This window comes from Danio rerio, chromosome 18, assembly GCF_052040795.2.
Source record: "Danio rerio strain M-AB ecotype USA chromosome 18, GRCz13ab, whole genome shotgun sequence".
Classification (NCBI taxonomy): Eukaryota; Metazoa; Chordata; class Actinopteri; order Cypriniformes; family Danionidae; genus Danio; species Danio rerio.
The window spans coordinates 10,636,704-10,659,696 of NC_141038.1; the positions used below are offsets into that span (position 1 = coordinate 10,636,704).

Here is a 22,993-nt window from a genome sequence, read left to right on the forward strand (position 1 = left end):
GAGGGTGCCTTTATTTACAAGTGATATTGGGGTGAAGGAGTGCTCTTCTTAAAGGTGCGTGCTCAAGTGCTCCGGGGAGATGGTGAAGGCTGGTGAGAAGTAGAGTGTTGGATCGGTCACGAGCTGGACTCGGCTGTGGGAGAGACAGAGAGAGACAAGCGTTAGCGCAGGGAGTCATGACAAATGAAGCTCACTTCCTTCTGTGTGGGGCTGGCTTATATCTCTCCCTGGCTGATGAGGTCCAGCTGTGAGCGATCCGAGGTTGATGAGAGATCCAGCTGGTGTGGATTTGTGCCCAGGGCGACGTGGTATTACATGGCTCGCTACAATATATATATTCTATTTAACTGAGAGAACACATTTCTAAACATAATAATTTTAATAACTCATTTCTAATAACTGTTTTAACTTTGACAGTAAATAATATTTGACTAGATATTTTTCAAGACACTTGTATACAGCAGTTTATGTTATGTAACTTGAGAGAAAAAAAACAGTTTATGTAAGAGTCATTAAAATTATATTGAGAGCAAGTAACATACATCCTCTGTGATTCTTTTCTTTTTGTTTTGAAGCAGTTATTTCTAAATGTAATAATTATATTAGTTGCGTACTGCTATGACCTTAAAATGACCATATTGTTTTAGAAGAATCCTGAATACTGTACTGGTTTCTCTTTTCCATGCTATTTAAATGAACTGTAATTGGTGGCTGAAGCTCCTCAGTTTCACTAACTGTACACTAATGTTGCATAAAATCATGATTGAAATGACCAATAACTTAATATTAAAGTCAAAGTGAAATCCCATGACCCCAGTGTATTGTTAAAAGAATATCAACATATATTCATGTTTCACTGAATAAATGATATATGCATATGGATTAAAAGGACATGAGGATGAGCAAATGATTGTCAAAATATTTGCTGTTTTGGTAGGAGTTTCTTGTTTTGTACTAAAAATCCTGCATGTACAAGTATATGGACCAATTTATATGATACTGGTGCTATACTTTTTAAAATCTAAAACACAGTACATTGTAATTAAGCAAAGTTAGGACAAATCTTCAAAACAATTAGTTTATTTGGTTTACCTTAACGTTTTAATGCCAAGAAACCATTATAAAGATTTTCCTATTTATTTGCTTCCACTGCCTCCACATCCTTCCATTTCACTCTTTAAGGAGGATAATGAGAGGGCTTCACAGTGGATGCGGTCGACTTATCAAACTCACACCTGCATCCTGAGTGACATCTGAGCCTGAGCTTGGCCATTAATCAAACCACACACACACACACACACACACACACACACACACACACACACACACACACACACACACACACACACACACACACAGTTGTTTGTCTAGCGCTTGTCATGCTTGCTCATTGAAAGTCGCCATCAACCACTTTATGTTAGAGGTGTGGATGGCAAAAAGACATTTGCCTTCAAGCACACACACACAAACACGCACAAGCTGATAGAGATAATTGGCCACTGTGACTCTGGGAGACATACTATCACTACATTCACTTCATCGCACAAAACACCTACTAACACTTAACGCTAATGTACTTGACAATCACATGCACGCGCACACACACACACAGGCTGGGTTTAAAATGAGACTGTCTTATTATTACTCAGTCAACAAAAGCTCACAAATAGAATTATGTAATCATTTATTCACTACAAAAAAGGCTTTGAAGCTTGTGACCCTCTACTGTAATAATTCTAACATTATGATTTTAAAACGTGATTTTTTTTTTTTTGATAATTCACCAAAATCTGCTGATAATCCCAATAAAATAGTTACTTTAAAGTTTACTGTACTCTAACTTGTGGGTTTAAAATTCTGGATATGCTACATTTATTTTCCAACATAAATATTTGAGCAATATATACATGTTAGTTAGTCACAATAAATGCAGTCCTGTGTACTTAACCAGCTGATCATTTATTATAGCCTCCAGAATCTGACCATTTTTTGTCTAAGGCTTATGTAGCTCTTTTGGTAGCCTCTGGCTTTAAATGCAAATGAGCTGATTCTCCACCCTCACCGCTTCCACATGCGTGTCTGCTTTACATTAGATAAACAGCAGTCAGTGATACAGACTCAGATAAAGCTGAAATGCAGTTCATTAGTAAAAATATAAAGTAAGTTTATTTGATGCATTTGTGGTGGAGTTTATTCAAGCCTTTCTGGAATGATGAGTCTCACACAAATGGCATTTGCAGTACACCATGCAGCCATAGTGTTTATAGCGGTTAAGAATTACATGCATGTCTTTTTTACAAACATGCTGTGTTTTAAAAACATTTTAAACTTATAAAAATCATGGAGAGTTGTAACATATTTTAATCTTAGTTTCTTTGTAAAAAAAAATTTCTGTGAACATATGTATACATATTATTGTAGAAACATGGCACCTGTTAATCAATTCGGTGGGCGAGGAAAACCGAATTCCTTCGTCACGTTGCAGTGGTCCTCAAAATCACTAGCCTTTGCAACCTATTTTAACATCAAGAAATTTAAAAAAAAGAGACTTACTGTGTTTATAATACTCCAATATGAGTGTACAAAACAGCGTACAAAATCCGATTTTCATCATGGGTGCCTTTTAATGTCTACAATGCTTATTTCACTCTCTAATAAAGTATTTGAGTGGAAAACATCATTTATTAATTGATTAACTTTTTTCTATTGCCCCAGATGACACTTTTTGTGTGTTTGTAGGGTTTTTAATATTAATAAAACAACCCAGGCTTGTTGGAAATACATGCCTAGATTTTTGTGAAATGTAAAATATGCTGTTCCTGGTACGTTTTATTGTGAATTTCAGATAACTAATCCACTAGAGGGTGCTGTATTTTGTGAATCTGAAATGCGGTACTCGGTGTGCGTTTTGTTGTACGTTTTACATAAACGTCCTTCCCCGACCTAAACCAAGCCAATTGTGTCCTGCCCCTATTCTAAAGCATATGAAAACCATAATATGTTTGCAGATATGTAAGAAACATGCTAAGTGAACGATCTTGTTTATCTGAAAAACAATGATAAAGTCAGATATTCTGCTTTGAAAATGTGCATTACGTGCTGGAATGGCTGTCCTTGTTCTGTTTCTTTTACCCTGCCCAATGCCAGTTTAGCCAATTATATTGCAGCACCCCGGGTTGCCTTGTTGGTTCAATTTCAAACGGTTTATTTTGTTTTCAAGATCTGAGGTGAACCATCTGCTGCTGCTTTTAGTAATATGGCAATAAATCTCATGTAAAATGGCATTCAAACTCACATTGATAGCATTTAACTTTGCACATGAGGTTTACCTGAGGTGATCATTGTCAGTTTTCTGTTGTTCATCAGCAAGAAAGAGAAGTTGTGTTGGTTGGGACAAAAACTCATTTTAATTTGGGAAATATTAAAATAATAATCCTGTACCATTGCTTTTAGATAGAAAATGGGTTAAGTCAGCCTTAAATTAACATTTAGGCTCGATAGTCAGGCACGCTCCTGTTGGTGTTGTCAATCTGGCTACCTGCTCTTGTGTGGAGTCGTCAGAGGAGGGGCGGAGTAAAAATGCGTTTTGAACCTTGAGTGCAATACCTAGTTCAACCACTAGGTGTCAAACTTACATACTGCATCTTTAAAACGCATCTGTTTAGCTGTGCCTTTGCTGAATGAGCACTGTGCTACATCTAGTAGATAGCATTTTTCTTCTTTTTTAACTCCTTTAAAACCTGCTTTAACACATTTAAATCGGTTTTGAAACAATTTTTATTCTTTGCTGTTTTTATTTTTTTATACTTGTATTTTGTTTCTTTTATTCTTGTTTATGTAAAGGAATGACCATTGTGTGTGAAATGTGCATAGAAATTGACTTGCCTTGATGTGGAAACAACTGAATGAAAAAAATCTTTTATTAACTGATAGTAATATCATTAGTGTGAAAAGTAGCACAAGTTATTGGTATCATACTGCACTATAGTGTTCACCTAGAAACCGCAATCAAAACAGTATGTTTAGTACGTTTCTGTACATATTTCCAATGTGTTGTTTGTTTCAAACCACTGAAGCTGATCCAGTTGTTTTTTTTCCTGCCTCACTTCCTTTTATTCTTCTGAAAACAATTGCAGACAAACTAAACTGCATTCTAGAGACTCAAACATTGAGATGACACTCTGCACATCTCTCTTTAAGAATATCTCAGCCTTGACTGTATAGAGGTGAAGTTTTAACCCCTCCTGTATGGATGTCATTAAAAGAATGTTGAGAAGAGACCTTGACCTGACTAATTAACCTGTCAGTCTTCAGAGCCTCACTCAAGCTCTGAGATAACTGACGACTGCTTACATCCACTAAAAATAAGAGGTTGGACATACATATACATGCGCGTCAGAGGAAACCCGACATGAAGACATCTAAACAGCAGTGGGGGTCATACTGTCGACACTGTCCTCATACCGGAGGAACTCATGTCCATATTTATACTGAACTGTCTGTGGAGTAGATTTCAGTATAGCTTTAACTCGTCCTTAGACATCTTACTTTAAGTTTTTTTGATTATTGTGGTCTAATTGTTTTGGTTTGCAGTAAGTTTTATTAAATGTGGTGACCAACACAGCTTAGCTTGACTTCTTTTTATGTGATATTTGATTGACTTTGTGATTATTGGCCAGATATGGATCATTTGTTATAATGATAAAAATAATAATAATGGGTGAAACGGTGGCTCAGTGGTTTGCACTGTTGCCTCACAGCAAAAGGTTGCTAGTTCGAGTCCCGGCTGGGTCAGTTGGCAGTTTTGTGTGGAGTTTGCATGTTCTCGTCCTGTTCGGGTGGGTTACTCCAGTTTCCCCCACAGTCCAAAGACATGTGGTACAGGTGAATTGGATAAACTAAATTGGCTGTAGTGTATGTGTGTGAATGAGTCTGTATAAAACATATACTGAATAAGTTGGTGGTTCATTCCACTGTGGTGACCCCTGATGAATAAAGGGACTAAGCTAAAAGAAAGTAAATGAATTTATGAATGAATAATCATATTATTACTTATTATTATGATTATTATTATTATGTTATTATTTTATTATTGTTGTTATTATTATTATTATTATTATTATTATTATTATTATTATTATTATTATTATTATAAATCAATTGGTAATCTATTCATAAAGATTATTTAGGAGTGACCTTAGATGGTTTCAATTGTAATTAAATTAGCAATATATTTTAGGCATTGTGCATGGTATTATTATTATTATTATTATTATTATTATTATTAATAATAAATTGGTAATCTATTCATAAAGATTATTTAGGAGTGACCTTAGATGGTTTCAAATGTAATTAAATTAGCAATACATTTTAGGCATTGTGCATGGTATTATTATTATTATTATTATTATTATTATTATACATGTATAACTGTGTTGTCATGTTAAATTTATCTTAAATTATCATGTTTTCCCCCCAAATCTTACCTTAAAATTAATATTGCTCATTATAATTTGATGCTTGAATTTACTTGGAGCATTTAAATGATTTGAGTTATTTATCAGTTATTATGATTTATTACTTTGTGGCATTTAAATAATTGATTATTTAATTTGTACATTTTTGTACAAGGCAAAGCAAGTTTATTTATATAGCACATTTCATACACAGAGGCAATTGAAAGTGTTTTACATAAACAGGAATAAAAGAGACAAGTATAAGAAAATAAAAACAAATAATATAAAAACAGATTAAAATGTGTTAAAACAGGTTATAAAAGAATGAAAAAGAAAAGATCGATGATCTGTCAGATGTACTGTAGCACAGTGCTCATTTAGTAAAGGCATAGCTGAACAGATGTGTTTTAAGTCTTGATTTGAGTGCGTCTAATGTTGGAGCACATCTGATCATTTCTGGAAGCTGATTCCAGTGGCAGGGGACATAAAAGCTGAACTTTGACTGAACTCTTGGAATTTCTCATTTATTTAATCCTAAAGATCTGATTGATCTGTTGGGTTTGTATTCAGTGAGCATATCTGTAATGTATTGAGGTCCTAGGCCATTTAGTGATTTATAGACAAATAATAATACCTTAGAATCTATTCTGAATGTAACTGGGAGTCAGTGTAAAGACCTGAGGACAAGTGTGATGTGCTCTGATATTCTGGTTCTGGTCAGAATCCTGGCAGCAGCTTTCTGGATGAGCTGCAACTGTCTGACTGTCTTTATGGGAAGGCCAGTGAGGTGTTCATTACAGTAATCCACCCTGCTGCGGATAAAAGCATGAACAAGTTTCTTTAAATCTTCACTGGAAACAAAGCATCTAATTCTTACAATGTATTTGAGATGGTAGTATGTCGATTTAGTTACTGCTTTGACATGACTACTGAAACTCAGATCTGACTTCAAAATCACACCAAGATTCTTGACCTTTATTTTTTTGTTGTTTGACCCCTAAAGCCAAGGTACGCATTCTCCTTGAGAACCTCATCTCTGTTCCCAAATGCAATAACTTCAGTTTTCTCTTTGTTTAACTAAAGAATGTTTTGGAACATCCAACTGTTAATTTCATCAATGTATTGGCAGAGGGTGTCAATAGGGCTGAAGTCAATAGGCAGTAACATTAGGTAGATCTGAGTGTCAGTGGTATAGCTGTGGTAGGAGATTTGGTTCCTTCTCAATATTCGGCTCAGTGGGAACAGATAATGGTTGAACAGGAGAGAACATTTACTTATTTATTTGTGTTTATATATATATATATATATATATATATATATATATATATATATATATATATATATATATATATATATATATATATATAAATATAAATGGTATTTTATTTAATTATTTACTACAAACAATATATGCAACCTTAATTTTATAGACTGGTATGTTATTATTTTACACTCTGCAAATGATCTTTTTAGTGTTTTATATTATATTTATTTTGACAAACTAGTTTGGAAAGTGAATTAATGTAAGAATGTTAAAAATGTAAGAAGCTAATATTCATGTCTAGCATTATCATTGTTGACATAGTGAAGAACTAAAGAGCATCTGCTGTCCTAATCTGACCACAGCCCTGTGCAGGAACTCTTGAACAGCTGTAGTAATAAATAAATGACAGATACCACGAAAGAGTCCTTTATAGTTATACACGCCACTCACAGAAGAATAGCTGAATGAAAGCGCTGATCAGTGACTAGCTTTTTAAAGGAACGCCGTCTGTACTGTCAGTAGATCCATGTGAAACCGAGTCAGGCACGTATGACCGATACATGCCAGTATAATCTTACAGACCACACGGAGAGCAAGCGCCTTGCTAATGCCACCCGCGCGTGTCTAACACATTGAGAAAACTGGGCCAGGCTGAGTCCCACAGCTCGTCCTGCACTTGTGTGTGGCGCTTTTTTAGATAGCACATAATGAATAACACGCCAGCTTGTTTGGACGTCCACGATTCATTGGAGAAAAACAAAATCTTGGCAGATCGTTTGCGCTAGATGATAGAGGACGACTAGGGGAAACTCCAGTTGTCTGAAGGCTCGCATTGAAGGGCGAAGAGGATATCCAATCTAAACAGTCCTGGGTTTGGGTAAACACTCAGAGCACTTTTTTTTTGCTCTTGCTGCCAGAGTTTAACCAAGCCAAAATCAACCCAGCTATCTGAACCACTCGCCTCTACGTGCACTTTCAACATGACAGTCCCATTCTGATCATCCACCATTTCTGTAACGTCAAAACATGCTGGCTTCTTTCTTAGTTAATGATCTGCGTTATAAGCCAAGAAATGTCTTTACTGCATGATGCTACTGTGTGTCACCGGGGTGAAGTCATTTAGCAGAGGCTTTCGTCCAAATAACGTATTATGGGGACAGTCTTCTTGGAAGGACTTTAGGGTTCTTGTTCAAGGGCACTTTTAGCCACAGTGATCCCATGTGGGATTTGAACCTGCAATCTTGCAATTTCCTGCCCTCGTCTAAACATTGTTGCACTACATCACCCTATACTAAAGAAAATTCTTGTTGTACTTTTACTAGTTAAAATAATACAATACAACCATTGTTGTCTAAAAACAAGTAAGCATCACTCAACACAGGCTCTTTGTAATATGTTAAAAAATACACTGAAACAAATGTTTGATTGCACTTTTTATAGGTTAAATGAATGCTATGGAGCAGAATGGTGATAACAACGTTTGTTCCTTTTATTTACAGAGACTTGCTCGTGAATATAGAGTTGGTTTTGTGTAGTTCTTTGCACAACACTAAATTAACACCACAAAACAACTTGATGTTTTGGAATTTTGATCAAATGCTGTACTATCTACACTACCTGACAAAAGTCTTGTCGCCTAACCAAGTTTTTGGAGCAACAAAAAATAACTTGACTTCTTGTTGATCAGTTGGTATCAGAAGTGGGCTAATATGAAAGGCAAAAGCCTCTAGATTACCCCAGACATGCTCAATAATGTTCATGTCTGGTCACTGGGCTGACCAATCCTGGAGCGCCTTGATCTCTTTTGCTTTCAGAAACTTTGATTTGGAGGCTGAAGTATAAGAAGGAGTGCTATCCTGCTGAAGAATTTGCCCTCTCTTCTGGTTTGTTATGTAATGGGCAGCACAAATGTCTTAATACCTCAGGCTGTTGATGTTGCCATCCACTCTACAAATCTCTCACACATCCCCCATACTGAATGTTTGAAACCCCGAACCATGATTTTTCCTTCACCAAACTGGACTGATTTCTGTGAGAACTTTGGTCCATGTGGGTTCCAATAGGTCTCCTGCAGTATTTGATATGATTTGGATGCTTTCACTTCGCCCAAAGCACCAGCTGGACTGTTTTGGCCCAAGGTATCCGATTAAGCGACTGTTGAAATGCGACTGGTCCTGGCTCGCATTGGCAGGCTAACTTAAGGCGCCAGAGTGGAAACATGGCTCTTGACTACATTGCCAGAGCTTGTGTCCACCTGGGTTTGACCTATGCATTTTTAACTGTGACAAAGAATGGTGTTTTCAAGAGTGACTGTCTAGTGAACACTGGAAGATATTAGAGGGTAGTTTTCCCATGAACTGCAGTGTCCTCTTTGCTTCAATGAATCTGTATTATTCTGTCAAATAATACCTTTCATACATTAAATCACATAAATTTCACTTTAAGTATATTGTTTTCAACATTATTGTTTAATGCCCAGTTGTTTGAAACTGCTGTTTAAAAAATATTATCAAAGTCCATGTTAAGATTATCAATTTATTTAAATGTACACTTTTTATTGTGTGTTATATGATGTATTGTCTATTTGGGGTTTTTGTTACTCTGTTTTGTGGCTCCACACTGCTGAATGGCTCCACTAATTTAAGCTAAATTTAATTCAATTTTACTCAATCCAAACTTGTTGAGTTTAATTATTAATAATGCTTGTAATCTGTTACCTCAATTTTATTGTGCAGACATAAAGCATTATTTTCTAGAGCTCCACACATTTTATGTTAAATGTAAATAAAAACATTGAGTAGTTTTCATTAACATTGTGTCGGTTTTTCTGTTCAATTAAATTAATATTTCTATTTCAAATTTTCTAATTTCTTTAATTACTGTTTGTGGTTACTCAATTTAAATGACTAATTTTAAATAAGCTAATTAAATTAATTGTTACCTAATCCAAATATGTTGAATTTAATTAGTAATATTGCTTGTAATCTGTTAGCTCAAATTTTTTAAGTAGATATGGGGTATTATTTTTTACAGTGTAACATTAATAAAGACTAAAATAAAACATTTCAGACACACATAAAATGCTATTGTGCTGACATTTTTTGAGAACATGCTAATGACCCAATAACTTAACGTAACTGATGTTTTATCAACATTAGTTAAGCAGAGATAATTTTTCATGTTAATCCGGGATTAAACTGTGTCAATGTTCATCAACCTCAAAGCAGCACAGCTTGATTAAGACGATGCATATTTATTGCATGCTTTTTCAGTTTGAGGATTATATTCTGTTGATTCACATGTGGAGGTGACTGCACTTATTCCTTGGCTCTTCATTCATAACGGTGTTGTTTCTCTCCGTCCTCAAAGGGCCGGATCGTCCTGGCTCATTATTACCTTTAAACATGAAACTTTCTGTAATTTCTCTTGGAAGACCATAAGGAATAATAACAGATTTGTGGTTCCAGTATAAAGCTGTGTATTTGTCCTGGGATGTGGCGCCTTTTTACTGCCTGGCCTCCAGAGCACCAGGACCTGGTTAAAGTAGCTTGGTATCACGTTGGAAACTTCTTTTTTTTTTTTTTTTTGACAGTGTTAGTCCCATATTGGACAGATTCACGTCTCCTTCACAGTTTGTATTTGGTTTTGTAAATTACTGTGGAGTTTTTCATGGTGGCTAGGTATAGGTTTGGTGTTTAGGTTAAGGATCTTGGCTGAACTTATTTTGGTGTGTATGCAAATGTTAAACAGCCTGTGGTTTCCATTATGGTATTTTAGGAAAGGTCACAGAGTAATGGAAATGTTTGGCTTTTGGCTGTAGGGTACACTGTGTGTGTGTGTGTGTGTGTGTGTGTGTGTGTGTGTGTGTGTGTGTGTGTGTGTGTGTGTGTGTGTGTGTGTGTGTGTGTGTGTGTGTGTGTGTGTGTGTGTGTGTGTGTGTGTGTGTGTGTGTGCGTACATGGCCGACTGTTTCGTGATGAGAGATGTAGGTATTGAATAACAGAACTCGGGAGTCTTGCTGGTAATTAATATGGTTTTTAAGCCGACACATCCAGTGTGTCAGCTTGCCAAGAGCCATCTTCAGAACGGGCACGTACCCATAGAGAGGGGTCAAATATGCCACAGATACCAGCATATATTACTTCAAGCAACAATAATATGTAATGGGAGATCGTGCGGTTATGACAGAGCAACAAAACAAATACCAGAAAACCAAGAGAAACACTGAGCTATTCATTTATCAAAACATCTCTAATGTTTTATTCATACAGAATTACAAGAATGTTTATAGGGAGTGTTACTTGGCATATAATCGACCTTTAAGCAAACGATTCTTAACTGGACATTTCTAGTGTATGTGCAGTAAGTGTAATGTAATAGTAAATATCTGTTCCTAAAATGTATAATATGTGTGTCTGATAGTTTTATAGCTTGTTTTTTAGCATTTAATAGCTCTGCTTTTAGTTTAAAAGATATGCTATTTGTTTGTTACTTCTTTTGTTTGTTAGCGCTATCATTCCTTTGCTAAATCCATCATTTTAGGTATTTTAATTTGTTTATTTTGTCATTTATTTGTTAGCTATGTCAGGTATGTTGTTAGGTAGTTCAATAATTACCATTTTGCGTTGTTAGTTCATTAATTCTGTCATTTATGAGGTTTATTGCTAGCTTGACAGTTGTTTGTTTTGCTTAGATTGTAAACTATTACTGTAGCTGTTTCTTAGCTATATCATTAGCTTGTTAGCTCATGTTGTTCCACATTTCTTTGTTAGGTATATTGTTACTTTGGTTCTATAGTTAGTTTGTGGACTTTTTAATTGTTAGCTCTGTGGCGATGCAGTGGCGCAGTAGGTAGTGCTATTGCCTCACAGCAAGAAGGTCGCTGGTTCGAGCTTCGGCTGGGTCAGTTTCTGTGTGGAGTTTGCGTGTTCTCCCCGCGTTTGCGTGGGTTTCCTCCGCGTGTTCCGGTTTCCCCCCACAGTCCAAAGACATGTGGTATAGGTGAATTGGGTAGGCTAAATTGTCCGTAGTGTATCAGTGTGAATGAGTGTGTATGGATGTTTTCCAGAGATGGGTTGCGGCTGGAAGGGTATCCGCTATGTAAAAACATGCTGGATAAGGTGGGGGTTATTCCGCTGTGACAACCCTGGATAAATAAAGGGACTAAGCCGAAAAGAAAATGAATGAATGAATGTGTTACTTGTCATTTTGCTGGTTATTTATGTCATTTATTGGTTAGCTGTCTGTCTAGTTAAAAAAAGTAGTTAACAGTTCTATATTTCTGTTGTTAGTTTATCAATTCTGTCATTTCTGAGTTTTATTGTTCGTTGTTTGTTCTGGTTAGTTTGTGAAATATTAATTGTTCGTTAGCTATAGCATTAGCTTGTTAAATCCATTGTTAGTTTGTTCATTCCACATTTGTGTTACTTATTGTTACTGTAGTTCTGTTGTTAGCTTATAAACTTCCACTTATTTGTTAGCTCTGTTGTTAGCATGTTCTGTCATTCATTTGTTAGCTCTCTCCTTGGTTGTTATCTCTGTTCTTTGTTTAGGTTTAGCATTGCTTTGCTTATGAGCGTTGTTGTCCATTTATTAATTCTGTTGTTGTTGTTTTGTCTAGGTTGTTTGTTTTGGTTAGTTTGTGAATTTTAGTTGTTTATTTTTAGCTATAGCATTAATTGAACTTTTAACCCCACATAATCCCACTATTTTTACTTATTTTTAGCATGTTTTATGCAATATAACACCATATATACCGTACTTATGAGATATGAAATAATTTATGGCTGTGGTGTGAACTTCCCCCAGCTATTTCATCCCTCCATCTAAAACTGTGTTACATATGCCCATCATTATCAGTGCTTATCTGACTCAGATGTGTTATTGCTGGCTCTTATTACCAGGCAGACTGGTCTTAGCATCAGTAACCTAAACTAGGTTGTATATTCTCACTAGGATGACAGAGCTATTCCCATCCCACTAACTCTGAAGACGCACTGTCTGTCTGTATGTGTGAATAGGAGCCAGCTGTAAACAGTCGGAGTGCATAATCATGTTCATTACTTTATGCTTTCATTCATGCCTTCAGTAATTGATTTTCATTTAAAGAGTTTTTAGGCTGTATGTTGGTACATATTTTGACTGTTCATATAGGTGCCGTTTCCAGATTGTTTTGATCTGTGAAGCTTCTGGTCCACAGATGTTCAGCTGCTGTGTTGTAAATTTTACATAATCTTGGAATCTATAGGTTTTGAATGGTCTTCTCTACAAACATTTGATCACTGTTGAGGTTTTTGGCATTGTGGTTATTTTGTGATGTTGCTGTGTTTAAAGTGAGCTCATTCAATCATTAATAGCTTATTCTTCAGTTAGGTGAATCCCTGTCAACTTGTAGGATTTAAAAGCAAAAATGTGGTTTGTAAAATAATATAAATTTATTTTTATTATAATAGTAGTTTTATTTTTTTTATTTTTTATTTTTTTATAATTTACTGCATGTGCTTAATCATTGATTACTTTTTGTTTTATTTATTGTATTGATTTATTTGTATCGTAACAATTTTATGGTACTTCTATGATGTTTTCTTAGACCAGGCATTGTAAAATCACAGAAAATAAATTTCAGAATATTTTTTTGTCATACGTTTTGTTTTTTTCCTGCTTCTGCTTAACCTTTGCTTTCATTTTGTTAATTTATTGTAATAATTTTTTATTTGATAGGATTTTTTTTATTCTAAGAATACTTTGAATATAACAATTTTATGGTTCTTATATAATTTTTTCAGAGCATGCATTGTAAAAATCACATAAAATAATTCTTAGAATATTTTATTTTATTTTATTTTTATTTTATGAACCACTGGCTCAGGGGTTACCATTGTCCTTTAACAGCGAGAAGATTGCTGGCTCGAGTCCTGGTTGGATCAGTTGGCAATTCTGTGTAAAATTTGCAAGTTCTCCTAGTGTTATATAATATGACCCCTGATATTATATTTTATTTTCGTTGATGTGCTAAATTGTTGATTTCATTTTGGTCATTTATTGTATATTTTTATTATTTTGTTTATTCTTTGGGGTAGGATGTTAAGAAGAATACATCTTAACTTAAGCACACAACACAACTTAAGAATACTTTGAATAACAATTTCAAACTATTTAATTTTTTCTGCTGGTTTTTAGAGCATGCATGAGAAAATTACAAAAGATATATCTTCAAAATGTTTTGTGGTCATAAAAAATTTATTAAAACTTGTTAAATTTATTTTCATTTAATGTTCTTCTTAATATTTTTTAGGGGGTTTTCAACTTTGATTGTAATAGTATAGTGGAGGACAGACAGGAAAGCATTGGGAGCAGAGAGAGGGGAAGGATCGGCATAGGACCTGACCTGAGCTGGGAATTGAACTGGTTGCCATGATGTAGCACCATGGTGCTACTGTATATGTCAGTCACTTATCTCTTAACCACTATTTTATTTTATTTTATTTAATTTTATTTTATTAATAAAACAATTAACAAAAAAAACTTTTCAACATTCCAAATTGTCAGAAGTAAAACAAAATGAAGAATTAGCCTATTCTGTCATGCACAATAGTCTGTTTTTGTGCGCTTTGTCCTTTCTCATTCTGCAAAGGTTAAGAGCAGTTTTGAATGTTGACGTCTGGCTAAACCCCAGTGAAAGAAGCGTCTCCTGGGAGGGAAGGTTGAGGTTCTCTGTACTTCGTCCGCTCTTGTATTGGGTTTCAGTGGCCGTTCTCAAGATTTCTCCTCAGGAAACTGGGTCTGATGGACAAAAGTGTAGCCCGTCCCGAGGGATCTGTGCTCCAGAAAGGTTTATATTGTGCTTGCAGCTCCCTCAGGACTGCAGATGTTGGTGGCAGGACTCTGGCGTGACGGATGAAAACATGCATACGTGCAGGAAGTGCGGAGAATGGTCAATGTCAGGGAAACGTTCTGTCCGAGTCTTGCTGTTTTTTGAGAGAGACTCCATTGTGCATTTTGGGCTCCTTTAAATGAATGAAGGGTATCGGTTGGAGCAGTCCAGATGCTGCAGGAGAAATAGACTGGAATAGACTTTAACCTGCAGTGTTTATTTAATGTGCGTCTGGAATGAAGGAGCAGCGTTACATCAACATTTAATGCCAACGAGTTCTTCATCAAAGTTAATGGTCTGGAACATTTAATCATTAAAGAAATGGTTCAGACACAAAATGTCAGTTCTGTCATTATGTAGAGGTCTTCAAGTCACTGGGATCTGTGCTGTTGTTTTCCTGTAGTTTGTTTATTAGTTTTTATGTTTTTTTGTATTATATTAGAAAAAATGCAAACATTTTTTTTTTTACCATTACCTTTTTGGGAGATTAAAATAATCATTAAACATACATATAATAATAATAATAATAATAATAATAATAATAATAATAATAATAATAATAATATATTAACAAATAATATACAAGTTAACAATAATAATTATTATTAATTATAATAATAATTATTAATAATTTATTTGTTAATTGTTTAAAATAGATTTCATATATAAAAACAAATAACAATAAACAAATAATATAATTATACTTAATATAATATTTATAATAATTATACTTGCAATAAGACTTATTATTGTTATTAGTAGTAATAATCATATTAATAATAATGATGATACAAATATTATTATTATTATTAATAATAATAATAATAATAATAATTATAATAATAAAGAATATTAATAATAACAATACAACTGTTATAAATATTAATAATAATAACAACAACAATAATAATAATAATCATAATAATAACATTATAACTATTATAAAATGTTTAAAATATAAATTATTCTATTATAATAGCTAAATATTACTTATTCATTTACATATATTTGTAACTGATTGCTGTTCAATTTAATAATTTTAATAATTAAATTTAATAAATAAAAAATAGGACAATAAATGAATTAATATAAGTATACTTAATATAGCAATTAAAATAAGTATATTTGCACTAATAATAATAATAATACTATTAGCCTATAAGTCACACAATAATCATCCTATTGCATGACTTTTTTTTAAATAGCACAAATGTGTTATGTACATTCATAGTGCTTTAAAGTCATCTAGTTTGGCATGTGTACAAAAAAAAAGTAAGAGGAACAATTCCACAATATGTTTTATGGAAAGAAATAACGTGAAGGATGACATGAGGATATTATATAATAACATACCGATCAACACATTTATTTAACATTAATTCAATATGTATCATCTTTTAAACCAGCATTCAAACCCACGCCTCAAGAATGATGTATGTACATCTGTGTGTGTGTTTTCCATATGAGACAATCGACTGGAATCTCCATTTGTTTTCTAAATCCTGAGCTGTTTTCAGCCAGAGATGTGCAATCCGCTGGTCAGATCCTCATCTCTGTGTCTTCTGATGTGAAAGTCTCCCCCACTGAGAGCTAATGACCCGAGAGCTGTTAAAACAACGTTAGTCCTGCTTTACTCTCTTAAACACACACTGACCTGATAGTTTTACCACACCTGCCGCTGCGTTTACTGCCACTTTTTTTCTCCTGATGGACAGAGTGACCAGTGTTCTCCTGTCTGTGTAAATCATCACCTCCACACCTGCTTCAAGCACAATCACCTGCACAGTTGTCCAGACTAGAAGCTGATTCTTAAAGCGTAGCCCTATATACATTTCTGAAGATCGCGAATTATTATGTAGTCAGAGCTATGTATGATTGAATTTTGTTTTTAAAATGAACGCTACGGGGTGGTATGATGCAGTTCCTTTTCACGCTTACCAGCTGACCGCTTACCTCCGTCTAGACGGCTTTCCTAATGTTACCAGTTTGTCCAGTAGCTCACCATGTATGTCTACGGGCTTCGAGTCCGGCGAAGAAAAGTTCCAGAAAGCAGGTAAGACTAAACCAAAAGCCAAAAAATAAAACAAACAAGTAAATAACAGGGTGAGAATGTGGTAAAATCTGAAAACTTGGTAAAAAAAAAACAAGTTTTTTTTTTTTTAACTTTCGGTTGGGTTAAGGCAGGGGTGTCCAAACTTGGTCCTGGAGGGCTGGTGTCCTGCAGATTTTAGCTCCAACTTGCCTCAACACACCTGCAGGGATGTTTCTAGAAAGCCTAGTAAGAGCTTGATTAGCTAGCCTAGGTGTGTCTGATTGGGGTTGGAACTAAACTTTGCAGGACACTGGCCCTCCAGGACTGGGCTTGGATATAACTGGGGTTAAGGGGATTGGGTGGGCGGGTTAATCTGTGCTTTTGAAAACACTGTTGGTTGGGTTTAGTGAAAGAGGAGGGTCAGTTGATCGGTAAGTCAGTCAGTCAGTCGACAGCGGCCTCTGGTGGATTTACGCAAGAACAGGCCTGCTGGCGCTCGCAAGAGAAATTTGAGATCTGAAAAAGCTTACACAGTGGCCTCAGTGTCTTCTTGCTATTAGGGGACAATGCTAACCACTGAGCCATTGGTTAATAACATTTTCTGAATGAGCCTGGGTTGGAAAAACACAAGTTGATTTCCATCAAGTCAGAATTCATTTATTTATTTTCCTTCAGCTTAGTCCCTTATTAATTAGGGGTTACCACAGTGGAATAAACCGCCAACCATTCCAGCATATGTTTTACGCAGCAGATGTCCTTCCAGCCACAACCCAGTACTGGGAAACACCATACACTCTCACATTAACAGACACTCATACTCTACGGGCAATTTAGTTCATCCTATTCACCTACTGTATAGCGCATATCTTTGGACTGTGGGGGAAATCGGAGCACCCAGAGGAAACCCACATGAACATGGGGAGAACATACAAACTCCACACAAAAATGCCAACTGGCCCAGCCGGGACTTGGACGAGCAACCTTCTTGCTGTGGGGTGACAGTGAGGACCACTGCGCCACCATGCTGCTCATTTTTCACAGTATTTCCGATAATAATTTTCTTCTGGAGACAATCCTATTTGTTTTTTTCGGCTAGAATAAAGGCAGTTTAAATTTTTTTTTTTACCCACTTATATGTTTGAAAAAAATCCCTATTTTTCAGACGTAATGTCAAAATTAAAAATTAAGTGAGTTTTACCTTAAACAAGGAAAATAATCTGTCAATGGGGTAAGGAAAATAATCTTATTTAAAAGCGAAAATGCAATAAAAACTCATTTAATCTTGACTTAATATTTCTGAAAACAAGATAGTATGTTTTATGGTCTCAAATTTTTTGATATTTGCATTAGAAACAAGAGAAATTTCCATGTAAGAAAAGTATTTTTGCAGTATAACTTGCAAAAATAAAATTGGCCTATTGAAATGGAATCAAATTTGTTTAATAAACTCTGATGTAACAACGTAAACTCACAGTAGTTTATATCTATGATTTATTGGCTAAAGTCCTATTTGAATAGGATTTGAGAAATGCTATCATCATATCATGTGCACATGGAAATGCACAACAGAATCAAGACAACCTTACATAATAAAAGTCTGGTTTAACTTGAAAAAAATATATAAAACATTAGAAAGGTTATTTTAGATTAAAAAAAAAAAAAAACTTTAGAAAAAATCAACCCAGGCTCATTCTGATTACATACTCATATACATTTCTGGACAGAGCAAAATACATCCCAGGAGCTACGTTTTTTTGCAGTTTTTGTTTTTGTGAATGCACCACAGGCTGCTGTGTATGCTTCTCTGTGTATGATCTCAAATATATCTCGCGAATGCCATTTAAGCCTGCTGTTCTCACATAAATCCACCAGAAGCTGCTGTCGACTGACTGTCTTCTAACGGAATGACTGACTGACTGACCCACCCTCCCCTTTTTCTAAACCCAACCAATAGTGTTTTTTAAAGCACCAATTGACCCGCCCACCCTTCCCTATACACAGCTGCAGTGTTTTAAAAAGAAATTCAGAAAAAGAATAGACCTAGTCTGATTTTTACTGCGTTTTCAGATTTTACCGCATTATCCTGTTATTTACTTGTTTGTGTTATTTTTTAGTTTCTGTTTTTGTCTTACCTGCTTTTTAGAACTGTTCTTCACTCTGACTCAAACCCTGTTGTCGTGGTCAACTCCTCTCTGCGTATCAAGTCCCCCGACGTATATGTCGAGCTACCGGATAAATTGGTAACTGTGGGAAAGCCGTCCATATGGATGTAAGCGGTCAGCTGGTAAGCAAGGAAAGGAATGTTGTCAGCTTTAATAGCGTTTGCTTTCAAGATGATATGCAGCCTTACGTAGCTCTGGCTTCATAATTCGCGATCTCCAGAAATCTATATAGGGCTACACTTTCAGAATGAGCCTATGTTGGAATAAAAAGTTGGTTGTGTACTGAAGGTAATAAAGTGCACAGACAAATAGTTTAGTATGTGGTACTGTAAGTATTATTATGGGTACTAATTGTTTTGCCTACATGTTATTTTGACTCTCAAAGTGCTGGAACGGTCGACTTACAGTTTTTAAAATTACAACACCAATTTAAGCTAAAGTCTAATTTAAATGAAAAACCTCACCTTAAATTGGATAATTTAAAAAAATTAACAGCAAATTTACTTTTTTTGTTGGGGGGGGGGGGGGGGTCTACTATTCCTTTAAGGGTTGTCAATTTAAAGTTTAATTGCATGTTACGTAAAAGCATTTGTTTGTTGCATCTGTCAGTGTGGATGAGGTGAAAGGCAGAACGTCAAACAGAGGGAGTGTGTAAAAACAGATCTGCTCACCCCTGCTGTTAACTGCTGACACCTGTGCAACAGTACTTTCTCAAGAGAAAGAGAGTTTGACCCCTCTTTCTTTAAACACCTCACTGATCTAAAAACAATATCTGTGTTCTTTTCTTCTTTGTATTCAGGGACTGATTCAGGGACCATCTCCCAGCTCATTCTGCTAATTCTCTGTTTAAATATGAGCCCTGCAGTTTTAGACCCATGCTTTTAGGGTGTTTTTTAATGTATTACTTTAATTTGTTTAAAATTAATTTAAACAATGGTGGTACTGTCTATTTTTAAATGTCTGAGATAAAAAATACAACAAAACATGATACAAAATTATTGTTTTATTATTTCCTCTCCATTTGGTACAAGACAAAAATGTCAAAATGACTGTGTTGAATTTTGGGGCACATAAAGTGAAAAGTAATTTATGTATGCATATATTATATGCATAGATTTACAAATGAAATAAGTATGCACACTATATTTAGTTCAGGTATTATCCTTACTGTTGTTGTTGTTCTTGATTAACCAATGATTATTAAATTAGTTTTAACATATGGCTTGATTTTAAAAATTCAATTCAAGAATAAGTCGATATAAATAGCTCATGTTACCATATTACAGTAATAAAATCAATAAATAATTTATTCAATAATTCATTTTCTTTTCGGCTTAGTCCCTTTATTAATCTGGGGTCACCACAGTGAAATGAACCGCCAACTTATCCAGCATGTTTTTACACAACGGATACCCTTCCAGCCGCAACCCATCTCTGGGAAACATCCACACACACACTTATTCACATTTACACTACAGACAATTTAGCCTACCCAATTCACCTGGATCTCATGTCTTCGGACTGTGGGGGGAAACCGGAGCACCCTGAGAGAAAACCCACTCGAATGCGGGGAGAACAGGCAAATTCCACACAGAAATGGCAATTGACCCAGCCAAGGCTCAAACCAGCGACCTTCTTGCTGTGAGGCTTACTGTACCACCGCGTCGCTGCACAAGTGAAATGGGTTAGCTAAATTGTTCGTAGTGTATGTGTGTGAATAAGTGTGTATGGATGTTTCCCAGTAGTTGCAGCTGGAAGGGCATCTGCTGTGTAAAACATATGCTGAATTAGTTGGCGGTTCATTCTGCTGTGGCAATCCCAGATTAATAAAGGGACTAAGCCAAAAAGAAAATGAATGAATGATTTTTCCTGATTCTCCAGTCCAGTTCAGTCTGCCTAAAGTGTTGTTACCATTTTAAAAGAACAGGTGAAGTTGGGATTTACTTAAAATATTTTTGTTTTACCAGTTTGTAACATTTAAGTTAAATACTTCGGCAAAAATAATCAAAAGATCTTTTACATATTGAAAAACATAATTTCAGTCAAATGTCTCCACACTTTTATCTGTAATGACCTGATCATGAAACTCTGCAGACATCAAGGCTGTGTTGTAAGAGAGACATTTATTTCATTTCAACTGATACTTTTATTTCCCATGAGCTCAGAAGCAGAGCGACACTGTTAACAGACACATCCTTCAGTTCCGATGTCCTACTGTGAGTCAGTTTTGTCAGACGTCAGATACACACAAAGGGCTGATGGTTGTTCATGAACTGATCACACATCAGATCAGCACAACCCTGCCTTCCTTTCCATCAGACGCATTCATTTTCCTGCTGTCACAGCATCACATTTCCTCCTCCCGCTCATTTCCTTTCGCTCATCACATGACCCCACTTTAACTTTCAGATCGTCCTTCAACCTTTCTCAAATAAATTGTCATTTCCTATGGGTTTTTTTTTTTTACAGACCCTGTAATATCACAAATGCTGAGTAAATGTATCTTGTGCATACTGAATATATTCAGTTAAGTAAAGCTCACATGGTAAAGCCTGTTGCTCTGGGAAAGGAAGTGCTCAGCTGGATTCTACCGTAAGCCTGGGTGACTCAACATTTGGCTTCTTCCTGTGTTAGGATATCCTGTGACGGAGCTGGAAGGACGGGGAAAAACAAATGACAGGTATTCTTGACTTGATCAGTCATTTTTCTATGGAAGGGACCTACTTCACTCTTTCGTCCTTCAGAGCGTTGTCACGAAAATTAAAGTCATCAATAAATCCAAATTGATTTAAATATTTATATGCATTATTTATAAATGACTTATTCATGCGTGTGATCTCTCAATAAATGTTCATCAAACAAGTTCACCGTTCTCTTGCAACCTCTTATATAGTAATTTCATTGACATTGATTATTCGTCCATCCGTCCGTCCATCCATCCATCCTTTTTTTCTGTCTGTTGTTTCATCCATCCGTCAACTCTTTTTACTGTCTTTTGTTCCATCCATCCATCCATCCATCCATCCATCATCCCTCCTTTTTTCTGTCCTTTGTTCCATTTATCCATTTATCCAACTATTCGTTCTTTTTCTACCTTTTTTCTGTCCGTCTGTTTTTGTTCCATCCATCAATGCTGTTTTTCTGTCTTTGTTCTATACATCCATCCATCTATCCATCTATTTTTCTGTCTTTGCTCCATCCATCCATCCGTTTTTCTGTCTTTTGTTCTGTCTATCCGTCCGTCCATTTTTCTGTCTTTTGTTCCATCTATTCATCCATCCATCGATCCATCCATCCATGCTTTTTTTTGTCTGTTCCTTCCATCCATGTGTTTTTTTGTCTTTTGTTCTGTCTGTTCATCCATCCTTATTTTTGTATTTTGTTTCATCCATCCTTTTTTGTCTTTGTTCCATCCATCCATGCTGTTTTTCTATCTTGGTTCCATCCATCCATCCATCTGTTTTTCTGTCTTTTGTTTTGTACGTCCATCCATTTGTCTGTCTTTTGTTCCATCCATCCATCCATTCATCCTTTTTTGTATTTGTTCCATCCATTTATACATCCATTTATCCATCCATCCATATATCAACCTTTCCATCCATCCATCAACCATTCTTTTTTGTCTTTGTTCCATCCATCCATCCATCCATGCTGTTTTTTTCTGTCATGGTTCCATTCATCAATTCTTTTTTCTGTCTTTTTTTCGTCTGTCCTTCCTTATTTCTTGTCTTTTGTTCCATCCATCCATCCTTTTTTGTCTTTGTTCCATCCATCTGTGCTGTTTTTTCTGTCTTGGTTCCATCCATCCATCTGTTTTTCTTTCTTTTGTTCTGTCTGTCCGTCCTTATTTCTTGTCTTTTGTTCCATCCGTCCATTCATCCATTCATCCATCCATCCTTTTTTGTCTTCGTTCCATCCATCCATGCTGTTTTTCTGTTTTGGTGTCATCCATTCATCCGTTTTTCTGTCTTTTGTTCTGTCCGTCCATTCGTCCGTATTTCGGTCTTTGTCCCATCCATTCATCTATCATCTGTTTTTTTGTCTTTGTTCCATCCATTTATCTGTTTTTCTGTCTTTGTTCCACCCATTCATCCATCCATCTTTGTTCCATCCATGCATTCTTTCATTTGTTTTTCTGTCTTTGTTTCATCTGTCCGTCCGTCTTTCTTTTGTTTAGCCCGTCTGTCCGTCCGTCCATCCTCTATC

At 35.5% G+C, this 22,993-nt stretch overlaps 1 protein-coding gene across 6 annotated transcripts in view; it reads left to right on the forward strand.

Moving 5' to 3' along the window:
- Positions 1 to 22,993, forward strand: part of sema3ab (sema domain, immunoglobulin domain (Ig), short basic domain, secreted, (semaphorin) 3Ab) — a 165,223-nt gene that overhangs the window by 17,097 nt on the left and 125,133 nt on the right. The window contains exon 1 of one of the 6 annotated variants that reach the window (XM_087291511.1): positions 21,409 to 21,467. The exons of the other annotated variants lie outside the window; for them this stretch is intronic. The gene's annotated coding sequence lies outside the window, so the exon portion shown is untranslated. Of the gene's footprint in view, positions 1 to 21,408; positions 21,468 to 22,993 lie in introns of those variants that run through there. 6 annotated transcript variants of the gene reach the window in all.